Consider the following 6000-nt stretch of genomic DNA (forward strand, 5'->3'; position numbering starts at 1 on the left):
ATGAGAAAGTAAAATATGCACGTTCCTAATCTTCTCTTACTATATACAAAATCCTAAAACCGTTTGGATGCAAGTGATAATAAGCGTCTGACACTCTCTAAGAAAGAATCTCGTTTGCACATTATCATTCATGGAAAAACGACAACAAAAGAGCCACTAAAAATGTGTTGGTGTGCACTATGCAGCATTACTCTTAATTACTGTTATAATGTGCATTCATTGTATCCTACTAATTGACACTTCATTTGAAATAAAAAAAAAATACGTTTGTTCAGTAATTGAATACATATAGATACTTTCTCAACACGGTTTGTATCACCAATGCTTTTCATATGATTGTATATATATACAATATATATGAACGGTTTTGCGTGTAAGAAGGTTCATGGGTTAATTAAAATCACATGGGAGAGGTAACTGAAAATGGGAAACGTCTGTCACGCACTTTCATGCTAACATAATTTCGCCTCACAGATTTGGCATATTTAGATTCATTATTGCAATTTAGTTCTGTATGCGTATTTATATATATATATATATATATATATATATATATATATATTACACTATATATATATATATATATATATATATATATATATAGTATATATATACATATATATGTATATATATACTATATATATATATATATATATATATATTATATATACGTATATATATCTATATAATATATATATATACATATATATATATATATGTATATATGTACTATATATATATATCTATATATATGTATATATATATATATATATATATATATATATACGTATATAGTAGTAATATATATATATATATATATATATATTATTTATATATATAATATATATATATAGATATATATATATATATATATATATATATATATACACGCATACAAAACTAAACTGCTATAATGAATGTAAATATGCCGAATCTATGAGGCGAAATTATATATGTATATATATATATATATATATATATATATATATATATATTATATATATATACATATACATATACACGGATTCCAGGTGAAGATATGAAAAGGCATACAGCAGGGTCCATAAAACACATCAACAAGGCCATAGTTTATTCAAACGAAACGTTTCGCACATGTTCTATGTGCATTTTCAATCTGTAAATATAACATAAAAATCATTAAAATTTACAAAAAGACATTTAAAAAATATTAAGAGAAAAAAAAAGTTATTATTAAAAACTTTTAAAATTAACATTATTTAAAAAGGTTACAGTAAAAAGACCCAGTGCTCACCAAACCATTCAGAGGAGAAGGAGAAGAACGAATGACCAAGATTTGACACCAATCTACGACTTCAGTTATGCGAGATAAAGAGGAGAGGCGGAAACGTTTGAGTTAAAGAAGGAACAAGCCGTTAGATGTATAATGACTCAAGGGTAATTAAGTAATCACTATGGCTCGTACCACCAATAATGGAGAAATGCTTTTTGTTGACTTCAATTTTACATATAGAGGCATGGTTCTTTATATTAGACAATTCGGGTTTACTCAGTTTCTGGCCCGTTCTATAACTGTATCCCATATGGCTACAATATCTCAACTGCAGTAACCTGCGACAAGATCCAACATAAATACCGGGGTTATCCCGGGCACTTGAATTTATAAATAATGTTGGACCTCATGAAGGCCTGCAGCTTGTCCCTTGTAGTTAAAGAATGCGCCAATCTTGAGTGGATTGATTGGAATTAATTGAATATTAAGGCATCCAAATTCATGTTCAATTATTTGTTTAATTTTGGTTGCAAAGTTGTTGTCCCAAAGAAAAATATATTTGCCACAATCCCGTTTATTTCGGACAACAACTTTGCAACCAAAAATTAAACAAATAATTGAACATGAATTTGGATGCCTTAATAGTCAATTAATTCCAATCGATCCACTTAAGATTGGCGTATTTTTTAACTACAAGGACAAGCTGCAGGCCTTCATGAGGTCCAACATTATTTATAAATTCAAGTGCCGGGATGCCCCGGTATTTATGTTGGATCTTGTCGCAGGTTACTGCAGTTGAGATATTGTAGCCATTTGGGATACAGTTATAGAACGGGCCAGAAACTGAGTAAACCCGAATTGTCTAATATAAAGAACCATGCCTCTATATGTAAAATTGAAGTCAACAAAAAGCATTTCTCCATTATTGGTGGTACGAGCCATAGTGATTACTTAACTACCCTTGAGTCATTATACATCAAACGGCTTGTTCCTTCTTTAAACTCTAACGTTTCCGCCTCTCCTCTTTATCTCGCATAACTGAAGTCTAGGGTGGTGTCAAATCTTGGTCATTCGTTCTTCTCCTTCTCCTCTGAATGGTTTGGTGAGCACTGGGTCTTTTTTACTGTAACCTTTTTAAATAACGTTAATTTTAAAAGTTTTTAATAATAACTTTTTTTTTTCTCTTAATATTTTTTTAATGTCTTTTTGTAAATTTTAATGATTTTTATGTTATATTTACAGATTAAAAATGCACATAGAATATGTGCGAAACGTTTCGTTTGAATAAACTATGGCCTTGTTGATGTGTTTTATGGACCCTGCTGTATGCCCTTTATATACATATACATATATGTATATATATATACATATTTACATATATATACATATACATATATATATACACGCATACAAAACTAAACTGCAATAATGAATGTAAATATGCCGAATCTATGAGGCGAAATTATATTATATATATATATATATATATATATATATACTATATATATATATATATATATATATATATATTCAGGTCAGTGTTTCGAGTGGGAAAAAGGGATCCCATGTACTACAACAAATGTGAAACTCCTTTCATATTTAACGATCGCACTCTCCAGAGGGGTTGGAGTTAAAGCGGTAGATTAAAAGGTGTTTGGTAGTCACCATCTTCAGGTAAAAATATATCAGTCATGTGTGTTTGTTTATATAAGTATACAAATGACCATCAATATGTAATTCGCTCTACCTCGGAATTAATATATTATCATATATATTAACCGGAGAGGAATTTTTTAGTTGACAGGAAATTCGTCGACTCATGGGGCCGAACCACAGAACCAAGAATTCAAGACGTTAAGTGTCATGACACAGCCACCGTACCCCTGCAAACCGGTTTGTCCACAACGGGAGGGAGCGGGGTAGGTAGGGGAACAGAAGGGCAGGGAAGACGTCCACTCTCCTGCAAACCTGTTTGTCCGCCTCAGGTGGGGGTGGGGTAGGTATGGAATCAGGAGGTTAGGGCTGACAGCAGCACCGGGTTTAAGTGCGCGGTAAGCTTGTATGTGTGTGGTTTATGTGGTATATGTATGGGTGTATATATATATATATATATATATTATATATACATATGTATATGTGTATGTGTGTGTGTATATATATATATATATATATATATATATTATATATATATATATATAAATGTCTGTAGATAGTATGTGTGTTCAAGAATGTATATAAGCGCCTCAGTGGCGTGGTTAGTATGGTGTTAGCGTCCCACCTAGGTGGTCGCGAGTTCGATTCTCGGCCATTACATTGAGGAGTGAGAGATGTGTATTTCTGGTGAGAGAAGTTCACTCTCGACGTGGTTCGGAAGTCACGTAAAGCCGTTGGACCCGTTGCTGAATAACCGCTGGTCCCTTGCAACATAAAAACACCAAACAAACAAACAAATAATGTATATAATTTTTTTAACACGTGCTCACGTGCATGTCTTCCAATTAGAGCAAGTGGCACCAGAAGACTACACCATATCATGCTTTCAGGGATGAAGATGCTAGCCCCTCCCCTTTTTTCCTGGACCCAAGCAGACAGTGATTTCGCTTCTGCAGCTGGGTGCATTGGCGAGCTTTAAACAATAATAGCAAACGAGCTGAGCGCTGCATCAGATGAATGCACCTTACACAGGATCGCGAACTGCTTATGCCAATACATACATACATACATATATATATATATATAATATATATATATATATATATATATATATATATATGTATGTGTGTGTGTGTGTGTGACAGACAGACAGAGAGAGGGTTTATTTGAGTAGAATTAAATATACACGTGCTCATACTAAGGTATAACTTAACCATAAATCATTTGAAATGGATATTTAAGTTTGGCAAAAAAATTAATTAAGCTTGTGGATTTCAAAAAGATTTGCTTTCGAAAGGAGAAATTCAATATTAACCTCAGATGAAGCTTTCTAATATAATTGATTTGTTCTCAAGCTTTTACAAACTAATATACGCTCTTTACAAAATGTATATTTAACTTTCAGCTTCTCAGTAACAACTTCTGCTTCCAATAATAAAGGAAAAGTCTTGCTCAAGTCAGTTTAAGGCAGTCAAACATAAATATTCTTTAAAAGTTATTTAGTTTTTCCCCACAAGTAACTAACCTTTGTGAAGGCATGGAGAATTTTTCCACTTGAGGAGAAACCCGACCCTTAAATTCAGGTCTTGACTTGGTAAAATTGGCAGCGCTGATTTATCTTAGCTTTTTTACGAGACTTCCAGTTCAGTTTTTGTTATCTTAAAGAAGATGAGCTTGCACTGTAAGACTGCAAAGGCTGTGTATATATACTGTGTGTGTGTGCGTTGCGCGCGCGCGTGTATACACACACACACACACACACACACACATATATATATATATATACTATATATATATATATACACACACATATATAATATACCGGTGTAATTTTACATAATTATGTGTATATGTATACATATATTATATAAAAACTATATATATACATATATATGTACAGAGAGAGAGAGAGAGAGAGTGAGTATTCGTTATTTATAAATTGTGATTGAAAGACAAAATCATACTTGAATTTTATCTCCCAAGAATTTTGGTTCCTGAATTAAAAAGAAATGTTTGAAACAACTGCAACGTTTACAATTAAATGATGATTTTTCTGTAATTAATGGTATTGCGCAGTGCTGGGGCAACACGTGGATGTTAATGAGGCCTATATTAATGTTTTGAAATTTAAAGTTGAAGCTACGAAACAAATTTATAAACAATTGCATGCATACAATATATATATATATATATATATATATATATATATATATATATAGATATATAATGTTTTGAATTTAAAGTTGAAGCTACGAAACAAATTTATAAAACAAATGCATGCATACAAGATATATATGTATATATATATATCTATATATATATATATATATATATATATATATATATAAGTAAGTTTTTGAATTTAAAGTTGAAGCTACGAAACCAATTTATAAACAAATGCATGCATACAATATATATATATATATATATATATATATATATATATATATATATATATATATATTAGTTAACACGTACAGAACCTATATGCAATTATAAAATTCTAGTCTGTACTAATAACATAACGCTATATATAACTCATACCTTTACTGTCAATTACGGAAACGGTACTGTCCACTTAACGGTTAAAGATACATCCCGCACCATGAACGTAAACAGACCACAGCAATATACTCAACTCGTCACAATTCTGTCCCACACTGACCTGCAAAACAGTCAAGCAGACTGTCTACCCGCAGAATCACCGCCCCGGCAGCCAGCTACACTCAACTCCATTAGGTTCAGGCTCTTGTCTTCTTTTCACTACCGGCAGCCAGATTCCTGCCAGACGTGTGATTCAGGTTCCGCCCATTCATCCCGGATGATGCTATGAATGATTGAAATATCGGTACGCTTTGGTCACGCAGTGATTTTGGTCGAAATTATACATGCACGTTGGCTGAAATGTAAGATGATGGCTATGACATTTATTCGTAATTTAATCGATTAGGTTTTGTTTGATTGTCATCGATACAGTCGTGTTGTGTTGGATTCGTTACCTTCGGGCAATACGTGTTACGCAAGACCTTGGTTTTACGAATCTCCTAAAACTGCGTCAGAGATATCCTTTGGCTCCGCGAGTATACTGTGCTTTG

General features: G+C 32.1%; 1 protein-coding gene across 2 annotated transcripts in view; it reads right to left on the bottom strand.

The window, feature by feature from the left end:
* Window positions 1-5735, bottom strand: part of LOC135197797 (uncharacterized) — a 97038-nt gene extending 91303 nt beyond the window's left edge. Inside the window, exon 1 of one of the 2 annotated variants that reach the window (XM_064224924.1) lies at window positions 5571-5735. The gene's annotated coding sequence lies outside the window, so the exon portion shown is untranslated. Of the gene's footprint in view, window positions 1-5449 lie in introns of both variants that reach the window. The other variant, XM_064224923.1, reaches the window with a different exon arrangement.
* Window positions 5736-6000: the final 265 nt, after the last annotated feature.

Source organism: Macrobrachium nipponense, chromosome 21, assembly GCF_015104395.2.
Source record: "Macrobrachium nipponense isolate FS-2020 chromosome 21, ASM1510439v2, whole genome shotgun sequence".
Taxonomy (NCBI): Eukaryota; Metazoa; Arthropoda; class Malacostraca; order Decapoda; family Palaemonidae; genus Macrobrachium; species Macrobrachium nipponense.